This window comes from Ptychodera flava, chromosome 15, assembly GCF_041260155.1.
Source record: "Ptychodera flava strain L36383 chromosome 15, AS_Pfla_20210202, whole genome shotgun sequence".
Lineage (NCBI taxonomy): Eukaryota > Metazoa > Hemichordata > Enteropneusta > Ptychoderidae > Ptychodera > Ptychodera flava.
Window position 1 is genome coordinate 26,190,778 of NC_091942.1, and position 16,492 is coordinate 26,207,269.

Sequence of the window (16,492 nt, forward strand, 5' to 3'; positions counted from 1 at the left end):
GACTTTTTAATAAGATTTTTGTAACAAAAAATGAAAAAAATTGTCTAAGAAATACAGTTTCATCTATTGTATCACAGTCTGAACAAATCTGAGTATACCAAGCTATCTGACTGGCAGGTATGAAGATTTTTTTACCAATTATGGAATTTCCCCTCTTGATCTAATTTAAATATTTTTCAGGAATACATATACATAAAAAGAAAAAAATCCAGCCATTTACGCATCATGCATCTACACTAAAAATATCAAGTCCATAGGTATTTTGGTCCTCAAAATATTAAATTGAGCAGACATCCTCACACACTGACATACATACATAATACATAAATACACACACACATACATACATACATACATACGTACGTACGTACATACACATACATACATGTACATACACACATACCGGTACAGATGGACGCTTACCTATTCCAGAAGTCAATTATAACTAAAAAATTCAAAAATTATGCCACTCTTATGATGGGACCAATATTGTCTCAGTCAGTGTATACAGGGCTCGAAATTAACATTTTACCTTGGTAGTACACTTGGGCTACCATTTGCTGAAGTTGGTAGCCCAGTGACAATGGCTGGTAGTCCATGAATATTTTAGTTTAGGGATGCTGTACTCGTTCGACTATAAGCCCCGGTTCAGCAACACAAAATAGCAGTAAAACTAGGGGCTTCAACTCGAGAAACCCCATGTTATGTGTCACGAACGCTTAATTTATGTTATTTTATATACATTTTAACACTTTCTATCACTTTCAAAATCGGCTTACACATCCAAAGAAATTGTAACTTTAGTAAAGAAAAACAGAAAAAAAATATTCTCATGATCTTTATGAACTGGCATGCCTTGTTACACCCGAGTCTATCTATACAGAAAGTAATACATTGATATTGATCGACAACCATCGATAAAAGACAGCGAAACTCTTGTATTACTATTTCAAATCAAACTGATTACACAATCTCTTGATATAGAAGTGACAGTTTTGTGAAATTTCAGCATCAAACCCCAAAAACTCGACACAAGTACGTCTTGTATGCTGCCGATCAACAGCATAGTGTGAACTGGCATGCAAAGACTGCACACCGTGTGACGGAAAAGCAACTCAACATTCTAGTATCAAACGCTCTGCATCTTGTGAAAATAACAACATAGCAGTGGAAAATTGTAAAAGTCACCAGAAAAAACTCTTTACAGATGAAAAGATAATTTATTCAAACAAATGAAACTGTGTGTTGATTGCATTTAGCTCGTCCGAAAGTGACGGACATCGCACGCCAAGTATTTCATGTCCCAGGCTTTGGTAGTCCGTGTGGGCTACCATTTCATGGACTTCGGTAGCCCAGGGAAAAGTTGTAGTCTGTGGACGCGGGACTACCGCTAATTTCGAGCCCTGGTATATAATAAGTGTAGGGAGGCAGTCAATACAAGAAAATTATCATATCTTGAGAGATATGTTGTCATCACGTGTGTTCTGCAGGTTCTCTGTTTCATGTGGTGAAACTGTTTGTAAGGCTCATCTTTGACCTCTGAAACTTAATTATACCCATACAGAGATAACCCTTTTCCTGCTAAGTCCATATTTCACCATCAGGTCAAGATGGTTGAAATTAGTGAAACACAACATATTCCATACGGTGTATTTTAACATAATATTTATCATTTGAAGGCTGTTGAAAACATAAATACTGTAAACTTGATTTTTATGGGCTAAAGATACTATAACAGACCAAGCCAAGTGGTGAAAATACAAAATGTTTTGGCTCAATGCTGCTTTTTATTGACTTCGCTAATGGGGAAGTTAGATACTGTCTGGCAGGAAAAGGCTTCCACTCTTGGATCACTGTATGCAACCTAAGTGCCAAAAAAGAGCAATTTTCCAAACTTCTTCCAACCAGCTTTAATCGATATGATAGCAAAGACACCTCTTCCTACAATGAAATGAAAATAGCAAACAGTATTTCTCGAGTGCTCTACTGTAACAAAGTTACTATCATGGTGTTGCTTTGTACTACATATGACCTAGTTTACATTAAGAAGTATTGCGCAATATATAGTTCATACTGGTCTGCATAACTATTGAAATCTTTGCAGATCAAAAATATGCCTGATGTCTAATCAATTCATAAATTATGAATCTAAGAATTAATCTCAGAAGTTATGGTAGGTAAATGAGACTTTTTTCAGTATTATTTTTCTTTGTATCAAAGTACAGTTTCAATTTCAAATCCATGAAGCATGGTGAAATGCTCAATGTTCAGCTTATCAACACAGCCTACATAGTCAGCATTGTTGTTGTTGAAAATTGAATTCAAGGCTTGACAAGAAGTTATTTGTAAACAATAGCAATGATCGATCATTACACATCCATAGGCTGTGTTGACAAGTAGAATACTTGACACTTCATCATTCCATAGGGATTTGAACACTGAAATGATTGGCTAAATGTAGAAAGGAATCTTGGACAGTGATTTTCTGTCAGATTTTTGTTTTTCTTATAATTGGATTTCTCATAAAGACTGCTAACTTAAGAAATTTTATAGGAATTTAACATTTTTAAAATGAATATTGGTACTTCTTATACATCTGCTGTCACTGAACACATGTTAGGGCCAGCATCGTTGCTAACACTTTTCCGGCAGGTTCGAGGTATCCCAACTAGCATGTTTCTGTATAGCCTCTGCACATTCACCTGGTCAGTTTCAAGGGACCCGCCAACCGCCATTTCTGTCTACTGCACTAAGCATTGTAAAATACCTGCAGAATCACACTATAATTTTCATTTTCAACTAAAATAATTTAATGAAATAAGAGGGAATATACCTAGTGATAATATTCTTGAAAAATCCTTTAAGATTCAATGAATACACATGGGTTGAATTTCGGTCGATCTTATTAACCTATCATCTGGCAGAGGTACAAAATAGTGGTATGCTACAGTCAAACTAATATGCCTTGCTGCCTTAACCTTCTTTGTACATCACACCATTTGCAAAACTGAGCACACAAACATACAAATTCTATGCCTTCACTTTGTAGCATAAACCAGTTTACACAAAGACACTAACACAATGTCAACCAGTTAATGTCTTCACTTTGCTATGTAAACCAGTTTTCTAAAGAACACCAGCTGTGGTATCATTGAAACATTCACTTTGCTATGAAAACCAGTTTACTTACAACAAACTGAGTGCCTTCACTTTGTTAGCATAAACCAGTTTACACAAAGACACTAACACAATGTCAACCAGTTAATGTCTTCACTTTGCTATGTAAACCAGTTTTCTAAAGCACTACATTTGCCGTGATGATGGATTGCCAGACGACCACACTGCATCAGAGAACTGTAGGTTTAAAACAAAAATATAATTCTAAACAAACTTTCTTCGTGTCATTGATAGCCTTGATTTTCTTTGGATATTGAATGGACACAGTTATTAAAGACGTCACTTTAGCTTGTCATTGATGGTGAAATGATTTTTTGCAGAAACTTGATCAGTCCAGCCAAGTACACATGCTTACTCATAACAGCTAGCTGGACTGTGATGATCACAACATTGTTTTGTGATATTCCGATACAAAATTAAAATAATTTTATTAATATGTCGCATTGACTTAAAGTTGCAAGTTTCCTTGGGTGTTGAAACATGTTAGCATAGTGTGTTATAAATCAACACACCAAACAGCAATGTTCATGTAAGAACAACCTGCTTGATTTCCATGGACTTTCTGGTCCGCCCATCACACTGGTATGTCTGTCCCCTCTAGCTTCTGAAAATTCTTAGTAAAGTTACAAATTCAGTCTCAAAAGTTTTGAGTAAATTTCAAAATTGATTTTATTGTTTTGGTTGCGATTTCCGGAGTAGGACTTGCACTGACACACTGCTAAAGTGCTGGCAGGTTCATCGGCAGATTTTTCACTGAGAGTTTGTTTGACCTGTTTATCAGAGAATTATTTGATACTTGGCTGTTCATCGCCCAAACATTTACGTTCTGGGTGCAATCTCCGCAAGTTGACATAGGCTTGTCATGCAGATACAACTGGGTGACTGTACCTAGTCACAGCCAGGCATGTGACCTGAAAAGCCATCATCTTGCCATGTAAAAACCAGTATTTAGAATTTCATGTATTACAGCCAGGCATGTGACCTCAAAAGCCATCATCACGCCATGTAAAAACCAGTATTTACAATTTCATGTATTAGAGCCAGGCATGTGACCTCAAAAGCCATCATCACGCCATGTAAAAACCAGTATTTACAATTTCATGTATTAGAGTCAGGCATGTGACCTAAAAAGCCGTCATCACGCCATTTAAAAACCAGTATTTACAATTTCATGTATTAGAGCCAGGCATGTGACCTCAAAAGCCGTCATCACGCCATGTAAAAACCAGTATTTAGAATTTCATGTATTACAGCCAGGCAAGTGACCTGAAAAGCCATCATCACGCCATGTAAAAACCATTATTTAGAATTTCATGTATTAGAGCCAGGCATGTGACCTCAAAAGCCATCATCACGCCATGTAAAAACCAGTATTTACAATTTCATGTATTAGAGTCAGGCATGTGACCTAAAAGCCATCATCACGCCATGTAAAAACCAGTATTTACAATTTCATGTATTAGAGCCAGGCATGTGACCTCAAAAGCCGTCATCACGCCATGTAAAAACCAGTATTTAGAATTTCATGTATTAGAGCCAGGCATGTGACCTCAAAAGCCGTCATCACGCCATGTAAAAACCAGTATTTAGAATTTCATGTATTAGAGCCAGGCATGTGACCTCAAAAGCCGTCATCACGCCATGTAAAAACCAGTATTTACAATTTCATGTATTAGAGTCAGGCATGTGACCTCAAAGCCGTCATCACGCCATGTAAAAACCAGTATTTACAATTTCATGTATTAGAGCCAGGCATGTGACCTCAAAAGCCGTCATCACGCCATGTAAAAACCAGTATTTACAATTTCATGTATTAGAGCCAGGCATGTGACCTCAAAAGCCGTCATCACGCCATGTAAAAAACAGTATTTAGAATTTCATGTATTAGAGCCAGGCATGTGACCTCAAAAGCCGTCATCACGCCATGTAAAAACCAGTATTTAACATTTCATGTATTAGAGCCAGGCATGTGACCTCAAAAGCCGTCATCACGCCATGTAAAAACCAGTATTTACAATTTCATGTATTAGAGCCAGGCATGTGACCTCAAAAGCCGTCATCACGCCATGTAAAAACCAGTATTTACAATTTCATGTATTAGAGCCAGGCATGTGACCTCAAAAGCCGTCATCACGCCATGTAAAAACCAGTACTTACAATTTCATGTATTAGAGCCAGGCATGTGACCTCAAAAGCCGTCATCACGCCATGTAAACACCAGTATTTACAATTTCATGTATTAGAGCCAGGCATGTGACCTCAAAAGCCGTCATCATGCCATGTAAAAACCAGTATTTACAATTTCATGTATTAGAGCCAGGCATGTGACCTCAAAGCCTTAATCACGCCATGTAAAAGCAGTATTTACAATTTCATGTATTAGAGCCAGGCATGTGACCTCAAAAGCCGTCATCACGCCATGTAAAAAACAGTATTTGCATAAAATATGCAGGATTTTGCGTTAACGGAAACACCACAGGTCCGGCGAGCAATATTCGTCTAGAAATTATGAATATGATCAATAAATGTCTTGTATTAAACTTTTTTTTCATTATACAAGCCTTACCTGTGTCTAGTGTGTGCCTATTACTTTACCCTAGCTATCTGTGGATAGTATTTCAAAGAAAACAGTCTATATCTGTTAATTGCCCTACCTAATCCCCTTCATTAATTTGTTCTGCCGATCGCCAACGCGGGGGCTTATCGCCCTGACCAAATACCTCGTTAGCAGCTCATAAGGTAGTAGACGGAAAGGGCTGAAACTCTCAGGGTCCGATTTCAAAAAATCTTCATTTTCGAAGGGTTAGGTGACGTAAATTTTCGAAAAAAGTCGGCATCAGCTTTGTACTTAAGCAAGCAAGAACACTGACTAGTTATTTTCAGGATTCCAATGGCCGAAGACGGAGTACAGCGATCGAGTGGTTCTACCAGTCGATGGCATGAGGATGGGAGTAACGCCGGAAGACGGAAGTTGCGACCTTTGACACTATGCTGGCTCATATCTTGTTTACGGGAGCGAGCAAATGGACAAGTTGTAAACAAAATTTGCATACTTCCACGCTTAGTGTCAAGGTCGATTGATATACTATCAATTAGTCTCCCCACTGTGTTTTAGTGCATTAAAATACTCCGGCATCAAAGTTTGGATGTTAAGTTCGTTCAAATTTCCCAGGCTTTCATTTGGTAGACGCAGTTTTACTGCCAATGGCTTGACAGTGATGCCGCGCCTACTCGTGTCTGATCCGCAAAACAGAAAGGATCGCGTTGAATTTTCTACTAGCAGCACGCTCAAGTTTGCAACAAGTACTAGTAAATTGCTTTGTAGAGATTTATCGTGAAGGAAAGCCAACGGGTGTGAGAATGAACACGAATAGAAAACCAATACTATCACTAGGAAAATTCTCATGTCAATGAAAGCAACTCGGATCTACAAGTTACGCATTTGACATACCTTCTTTTCGTTGTCGATGTTATGAAACACAAAACTTTTTCTTTTGAATCTTTGCAAGTCCCCCACCTTTCTAAAATGTCAACTGTCTGATGTGACCCAAGTAAAATTATTGTAGCTGGAGACATATTTTGGTGAAAATACATTGATTTGTTTGAGATTTTGCTGTGACATCATCGTGAAATAAATGATCGGCAGCGTTCTTCGTGGCGACGGAATAACCACAATTTCGTGGTTAGTTGCCACATTCAAAAACTTTCCTATTGTAATTATGTCCGACAGGTGCACGTGATACACCACGAGAGAGAGAGAGAGAGAGAGAGAGAGAGAGAGAGAGAGAGAGAGAGAGAGAGAGAGAGAGAGAGAGAGAGAGGGGGGGGGGGAGATTGTATCCAAGAAGCCGACTATGCTTGTCTTTGTAGTGACTCTCTAGGTTCGTTTATTTTTTTGCCTGTTGTTTTTTTGCTTTTCTTTGCAATTTCGCTGGTTTAATTGCTTGTGTTACAGATTCATTGACATTACTGGATCTTTGCGTTGTTCATTATGTTCACTCCTTTGGATAAATGTAACGGAGATAGGTTTCGAATCAAGTATTACGCAAAGAAATGTTTGATTTATATAAGTGATGAACCTTTGAATAAAAATCGAGAATTTTGATCCATTTTGACTTTCCCCATTGATCCGGCTCAAAAGTCAAGTAGTAAACCCAGCGATGCCGATGACTCGTGGAATGATGGATGTTGATGTTTACTTCGGGAAGTTTTTTGAAATGTTACGAAATTCTATCGGGAAATTAGTAGTTTATACTAAATGCTATATTTTTACGACCATGGTTTATTGTACAAAGGCAAAGGAAGTCATTACAAACAGAATAGCAGCCTTAATTTCGTTTTAATTCAATTAAATTTCCGTTACCGTTTGCGCGACATCTCCGTCATAAGATCATCATTGGTCTGTACGTGGTCTGTACACGGTCCTGCCGGCGAGACCGTGGTCTGTATACACGGAGGTAGAAAGAAAGAGGGACCTCCATGGTCTGTACAATGACCGACTTAGAGAAAGGAGGATATAGCTTCACTTGCCTAAGTCTGACGCATCTGTGGCATTTAGATATCAAAGCAGAGTAGTAAAATTACAGGAACTGACTTCCGCAGACTGTCGCGTTAGTTGTGAGGTGGTCGAGAGATAGGAGCAACACGTACATGTCGCGTAGATCGTGGAGTGGCGTTAGGAAAGCCATGCTATAGCGTCCGCCCGAGAAACTCCAAACGACCAGGGCCATGCATAATCTTGGAGGTAACATATCACACCTGTACGCTTCATAATCAGTTGATTTTCTCTCACAATGATAAGGAAAGTACTTCATTTGGCCTCAATTTTATTAGACATCAGGGGACAAAATATGTCTTCCTGACTCCAATATGTCCGTATCCATTACTTTACACGAAAATTCAAAGCGGACACCGTCGCTGCTGAACTACATGTACTTTGAAGATTACGTAATGGCGTTCGCGCATACATGCATACCTAATAGTCATGATAGTATACGTTGTTTATTTCTGTTTATCTATGCATACATGCATAAATTAAGTGTCTAGGTACTTTACTCCCATCCTCTTGCCACGGACCCTGAGAGTTTCAGCCCTTTCCGTCTACTACCTTATGAGCTGCTAACGAGGTATTTGGTCAGGGCGATAAGCCCCCGCGTTGGCGATCGGCAGAACAAATTAATGAAGGGGATTAGGGAGGGCAATTAATAGATATAGACTGTTTTCTTTGAAATACTATCCACAGATAGCTAGGGTAAAGTAATAGGCACACACTAGACACAGGTAAGGCTTGTATAATGAAAGAAAGTTTTAATATAAGACATTTATTGATCATATTCATAATTTCTAGACACTACCTTATGAGCTGCTAACGAGGTATTTGGTCAGGGCGATAAGCCCCCGCGTTGGCGATCGGCAGAACAAATTAATGAAGGGGATTAGGGAGGACATTAACAGATATAGACTGTTTTCTTTGAAATACTATCCACAGATAGCTATGGTAAAGTAATAGGCACACACTTGACACAGGTAAGGCTTGTATAATGAAAAAAAGTTTAATACAAGACATTTATTGATCATATTCATAATTTCTAGACGAATATTGCTCGCCGGACCCTGTGGAAACACTGACAATCCGAAGCGTCATTATGATTGAAGTCAAAATTCTGCTTTCAGTCACTTCATGGGTATTGCACTTAGGCACAAGTACAGTTGTATCAAAAACATACAAACAAACACATGGAAAATTTGTATCATTTGCCGACACCTGTCATCGTTCACGGCAGGTCCCATACAGTCGAGTTTTTTCATGTCGTCTACACTGCTGAAGATTACATGTATAAGATCATGATAGAAATGCTTTACCATAAGTTTCTTGTTGATGAGCTTAAGTATCTGGGTGGTGAATTGCATCGTTTACTGTAAATGAGCCACAAAAATCCAACTGCACTGAAAATACTCGCAACACGCAAGGTTGAAGGTTTAAGGTGGCACCGGTCTAACTCTATGCTCTAACTCTATATTCTCAGTTGTTCATACTCGATCAAGTTTGAAATCGAACGCTGGCTTGCAGGGTTTTACATCACTTTTACTTTTGAGAGTCCCTGGGACCCCTGGTGTTAGAAAATGGGAGTCCAACATCAAAATATGGGGGTCCCAATTTATTTCAAAAGAATATTTTATTGTTTATCCATGCCATGGTCTTCACTGTGTTCAGTTAGTGTTATAACACACGGCAAATGGTTGCGCATTTCTTAAAATTATTCTTACATGAAAATTCTAGTTCATACTGAGGTCCCTCATTGATCAATTCAAAGAACACTATTCATAATTGAAATGATCTCATAACTTTAATGACAAGTTCACAAAGTTGTGAAATTTGAACAAGTATTCAAATTTGTCAAATTGACAAGAAGGTAAGTAATTTCATACTCTGAAATGGCATTCACCCAGCAAGTCCAGTAGGTTGAGTTCACACTCTGCCACAGCTCCTTCAGCAAATAACCTAGCATTGTTTATGAAGTCAAAATCATCTGTGATGGGGCCAACCAGTTTGATGAACATTAGTCTATTAAGCCTTTGAGGATTGAGTATTTCGTGCCCTCTGTTTGATGGCATTTTGTACTGAAAAGCCCCTTTCACATGGGGCAGAGGACACTGGTATGAAAAGAGCAATTTTCGCAAGAATGGCAAGATCAGGATACTCCTCTGTAAAAGCAGTTAGCAACAGCTTGATATACATATCAAAATTCAGTGCGTCCCTATGAGATCTTGTGAAGTGTTTGTAAACAAGAAAGTGTGCCCTAGCTCTATCAGCATCAATACCTGGTGTATTGTTATGATGATTCAACAGTTGATCAAGCTGGTTGACCCCATAGTCAGGTAGGTTGGCCAAATTTCAGGATATCTGTGTGGGTTTAGAATTACATCAAAACATTCCAGAATATTCATCTCATCATCTGGAAATCTGCAATCTAAATTCTGCAGTAGTTTGTTGATATAATTTTCTCGTACACTACAGAAGCTCTGTCTGAGTGGCTGATTGTAAGTGATTTTAATGTTTTTGTATGTGTTTTTCTGACCATTGCCAGGAACATCACATCATTAAAGACTTCTCTGACAGTGTGTGAATCATTGGTCATTGTATTCAATGTGTCCCTAATAGACTGAACACTTTTTTGATATGGGATAGGTTGACAGAATCTTTCTGAAATGTAAGGCTCAAAATTCCAATCACAGTAAGGACATCAATCAATAAGGCAGTGAATAGCAGAAACAATGAATTGGAGACAAATTTCAACTGCCCATCAGCCTTTCCCCCTTTTTTGTCACTTGCAAGTGCCAAGGCAATTGGCTCAAAACTGATGAAAATCATCTTGACAGCTGATTCAACCGACAACCAGCAACAGATGTAGGCTCAGTAATTTGTTTCGCCTTCCCATTCAACAGAGTTTGAATTTCTCTAAGCTTGTCATATCTCACACTAGAGTCATTAAAGTATTTATACAATGAATGGATTATATTATGATATTCTTTGCAATATTCAATATCTCTGCCTGCTTGAGAAGCAGCAAGATTCAATCAATGTGCAACACAATGCACTTGAACAAGGTTGGGATTTCTGGCTTTTAATTTTGCACCCAACCCGTTCAAAACGACCGGTCATTACGGCCGCCCCGTCTGTTCCCAGTCCATATATTTTGTCTACGGCCGCGTCACAGATTTCTTTCCTAGTCAAAAATTCAATCAAGGCGTTTTCGATCCCTGCAGCAGTGGCAATTTGCTGGTTACCGAGGAAAGAAACATTCGCCTCGCCATTCTGAATATATCGAACATATATGGCAAGTTTCTTATGAACGGTTATGTATTGTCACAAGTCTCATCCAACATTATACCGATGAAATCACTTGCATGTATGCTATCAATCAGTGACTTCTCAATCACACGTTGAATACACTCTTCAAACTCCATAACTATCTGCGGACGTTTGTAATATTCAATGTCTAAGCCGTTCAGATTCTGTAGATGCATGATGTCAGTGAATACATTGCATGGAAGGTCACGTTTAGCGATCAGATAAACAGTACGTAATTGTGCAGCGTACGCCTCGAGTTCGTTTACCCTGCACCTGCCGGTCCTCTGCAGATTTGCGAGCGGTAGTAAATTGTGACCTCAAGCTTAGGATTTTAACACTTGTGAGATGACTTTTCGAGTCCTGATGACGAGTGAGAGTTGAATGTTGAAAATTAGAACAACCTTCCGTGAACGGGCATGTAACATTCGATTTCAAACATACATCGCATTCCATGACGTTTCGCTCTTCAGAATATCGAAGCCATTTAAATCTATTGAGCCAACTTCTGTCGAATGTTTGTAATTTTGCTGACTTGGCCGGGGATCTGATGTATCAGTATCGCATGGCGTAGCTGCTGTTTCGGCCTCGACCAAACCTACATCGTGCTGGTTGCTGCGGCTGTCGAAAAACTTTCGCAGATCGGCTTGTTTTGGGTATTTGACACGACCCGCCATGATGCATATAAACATGTATTGATCGCCGCAAACAAGAAATCGACCAATTAAGAATCAGTTTACATTTTGAAAGTCATTTTTTACGGTAGTAAAATTTGTTTCCGCGGTACCATTGGTCATCAAACAGTGGAGGCCATGCACTACGGAGCATTCTATTAAAGTATGGGGTCGGTAAGGTTTACTGGGATGTGTTTTACGTGTTCAGCAGCTTCGCGAGATATACACTGGTCAGCAACAGATATTTCTGCGTCCGAAGGGACGCGTAGTTTAGTTTTTGAGGGGTCCTGGGTCCGGTTTTATGCATAAAGGACGCAGAAATGCGCGTCATGTAAAACCCTGGGCTTGGCACGAGTATTTTGACCCGATTTTGGCGGCCTCATAACTTTCACGCAGGGATGAGGTATGTATCAAAACATGAAAACACATCCATTTTACACATTCCAGCCTACGTTTTACATCTACCGTCATTTTAAGCTAAAAAAAATCTTCTTCAAATTGTGAAAACCGGTGTTGACATCCTAATATTTAAATTGTTCGCTTTAAAAGTGCTCCACAAACCCTCTTTTGAAGTGGAATGGCCCAATAGTGGAATAATATCAAAAAGTGATACGGTTGTCATCACTCCTTATAGCAACCAACTTTTTTAAGTACAGCCAGGAGGAAGCAAGGTCAATTTCAGTTGATTTCGTCGCTAATTTTAGAGTGTTCGTAGGAAAACAGTCATAACCAAAGCATGTGTATGCATGATAAAGTGCACAACTCGTCAAAATACGGACACATCACTCGAATACGATGCGGTATTGTCCAAACTTCGTGTAATAACCCCTAATATTATTATTGTTGAAAATTGCATTCAGGTCGGGACTAGAATTCATTTGTCAACAAACACAATGATTATAAATAACACATGTATAGTCAGCGTGTTCATTTTTAGCTGGATACCGGCCAAATTGACCGGCTTCTTCCTTATTTTGGCTGGCTACTTTTAAGCACTGTTTCGCTCTCTAGCCCCGAAATTCTACTTTTGATAACAATATTTTGATTTTTTGGTGGTCTTGCAAGCCGGAAATAATATTTAAGAAGTGCCGATGTGGCTATATGTAGTCTAGCAAAATTTTATGCGGTGAACTTGTTGCTATCACTTTATAGTACTGCGATCAGCGAACGTGTTGTGATATCATGTACTATAGTATCGTGATCAGCGAACTTGGAATCACTCTCAAGGTCAACCCTTCCTTCCTGATCACAGCCCGAATTATTCCGACGTTCACATCGGGTATAGCCAAATATTGGACTAACATACAAGTACATACAAGTACGAATAGCCAACCATTTTCAAATGAAGCTCATGTTGTTTCGCTCAAACGCGGAAGAGAAGTCGACACTTGAGAGCTTTGATTTTCTGCGTAAGAAGAATAGGGCCTTGTCTGATGGGTTTGGTAGGTTTTTGATCAAATCTATAGCGATCAAAAGTTACTGAGTCTCATTTTTCATACTTTTGAAACGCCCTGTCAATCCATCCATGGTCGATGACGATGTCAATATTCAACCATGGAGGTAGAAGGTAGAAGGTCGATCACAGTGTCAAATTTCAGGTTGACCGATATCGCATTGTGTGTACTGTGTTACAATCGACTGCCGGTGGTTTGTACACATAGGGTCACTAAGGCAGTTGTACAGGTTTGCGTTCAGTGTCGTTAGTTTGGGATTTTAACAAACATGAACACTGAATTTAGCTCTCTTTTTCAATAATATTCAACATCACCAAAAAATCAATAATCAGCTGGTGGATTCATTTTATTGTGAAATTTAATAGTACAGTGAATTGAAATCACAGAAAATTGTGTTCCTATAATAAGATGTATTTCAAAATGTTTGTTCAAGTCATGAGCTAAATATAATTCTACACAACAGTCTGGTGAAATTTTGCTATTATCCTTGCCAACAGAATGCAGTTGACAGGCCCGAGTGATATCAAATTAATTTTTCTGACTTTTTTTTAAACTTTATCCCACGAAAACATGTTGTAATTGATTGTGATAATGATTATTCTGTATGCTGAAATGGTTTTTCATACTGTACAAGAATGCATGAAATTACTCCATAATGTCTTAAAAGTTTACAAATTTCTTGCACACCCCCGCCCTGAAACCCTTCACATGTGTGTATGTTGAAATAGCCTTTTATACACTGTATAAGAATGCATAAAATTACTCAGAAATGTCTTCAAATTAAAAAAAAATCCTTAACACTCTTATGCTGAAATGGTCTTTCATACAGTACAAGAATGCATGCAATTACTCCAAAATGTCTTCAAATTTTAAAAATTTCTTGCACACAGAGAGGGGAACCACCTCCCTGAAACCCTCCCCTGTGTGTATGTTGTCTCATACACTGTATAAAAATGTGTATGTTGTCTCATACACTGTATAAAAATGCATAAAATTGCTCAGAAATGTCTTCAAATTAAAAAAATACTTAACACACCCCTCTCTCCCCCCCCCCCCCCCAGGGAACCTGGTTGCACACGGAAGCTAACCGCCTACTTTTCTAAACTTTCCGCCTACTTCAAAAATTTTTGAGAACCCTATAGTGTGTGTTGACAAGCAAATTACTTGACACTTCAGCATGACATAGGGTTTGGGGCAAGAAACTGTAGTTGATACAAGAACTTGAATACTGACAAAATAGCCAAAAGTTACAGCTAATTTCCCTTTAAGAATCAAACACAGTATTTGTGTAGAGGACATTATTTGATCAACAATGAAAACACATCCATAAAAATACGACAGTGCCATTTTAAAATCACATCGAAAAGCAGAAAGGATTCTGTCAATTATGAAATCACACACGCACAAAATTGATTTTCTATAAAACGCATGTGCCTTCAACAAAGTCACTGACAGGCTTTGAATCCCTTGCGAGCGGAAAAGTGCCATTTAAACACCAGACTTCTTTTAACTTAGCCAAGAGGAGGTATTCTTGACAATCATTGTGTGACAAAGTGATTTTGTATGCGAAATGGCTTTGTACATGTACGGTACATCCGGTACCAATGGTAGATAAGTCAACTGATGCAATGATTTGAAAGATGGAGCAGCCGTCTCGTGTCTACCACTGTCATTTCACAGGTCACGTGCTACGGTACTTCTTGAACGCCTTTATAAATTTCGACTTTTTCATGATATCTCTTATTTGCCTATTCAACATGTTTCCGTGTATCAAGATCATATCAGCTGAATCATGCATTAGTGAACAGTTGACATGCCAGCAGCAGAGTTGGCAGTGGTTGAATTGGCGCGAAAAAAGCACGCATCTATTATCATATTCGTATGAAATCCATCACTAGCAAAGGCTCAAGTCACTTGGACTTGCATGTAGCAGAAGTGTAAAATTATTTAACAGTATCTTCGGACGATGTTGTCACAATAATGCACGGCTACTTACCTACTAAGTGCGTAGTACGGCTCGCCCCAGTACTCTGGTACCTTCATCAATCAGCTGAGCGATCGCGACCGTGCCATGCACCCGTTCTTGACTCAACATTCACGTCGTCAGCGAGGTGGCGGCGGCAGAAGTATCAATTTTTTGCGTCATCAAAGGTCATCGATCACGCAGACATGTGGTGACCCCAAAAATTGACAAACCGCCGCGCCAGCGACCATACCTTGTACCAGTAGACTACATCATGTTCGTAGTCTCGATCTCAGCTGAAACTTGCATTGTGCGCAGTACGCGGCGCAACTGTTTGCACGGCTCGCTGGAACTTGGAAGTGTCATTTGCATAAATACATATTCAAATTCTTGCGCGCCTCAGCAGCAGCCCGAGCCGTATATATCCCCATGACACAAAACAATTCACATGATTAAATATTACGTCTGAAATACGAGATATGCATTATCAAAACTAATTTCATTGTCACCATGACACATATCTGAGTGAATAATAATAATAATAATAATAATAATAATAATAATATAATAATAATAATAATAATAACAACAACAACAAAACTCACAATGTAAAATTTCTCAATATTGTTAGCAAATCCCCTGTTTGTAAGTTTTGCCAGTAATTTATTGTGTGACAAGCGAGCATTCCGAGCACAGATTCGTTTATTTGATCATTTAAGACAGAAAACGAGCAACCCGGCCTCATGCCCTAGGGTGCAGAAGCCGACCAAGCCAAGAGCTGACCTTTTGTTGAATTACCAGCCTAACCCAACCGTGTATATATTTGTAACAATGTTACAATAATACAGCAGGCAGCGCATATACCTCTTGCGGCCTTTGTCATGTAAATAGATTTATCTTAGAGTAGACTGCAGGGGATCAGGCTGGCATGACCTTGAAAACAAACTTCGGTTGACTATTTGTAAGACATAAAATTATTAATAGGTATCAGAAAGTGGTTTCTGATATACTGGAATAATGTTGAATTGTGTCACATATTTTAAAAATAATGGTGATGGACATATTGTAGGTCGGTTTGTATTAATTTCATTGTTGTCAACTTCTATATCAAGTTACGATATTTTGTGCGAAGGATTCTGGCGAAATATGACAAATTAGCAGGAAAGCGCAAACTTTTAGTGGGCGATCATGATCTAAATGCCAAGTTACACGAGGCAACACGACACCGTAGGCACAACACCAAGCGACCCGACTGGAACCTGAGTTAGGCAACTCGTTCGGCACTTTGTAGCTAGTTTCCTTGCAAAAGATTATGGTGCGCATGCTTGAAGAGCGGACGGTGTTTCGTTGCCATGGCGGCTCATTATCAAAACGT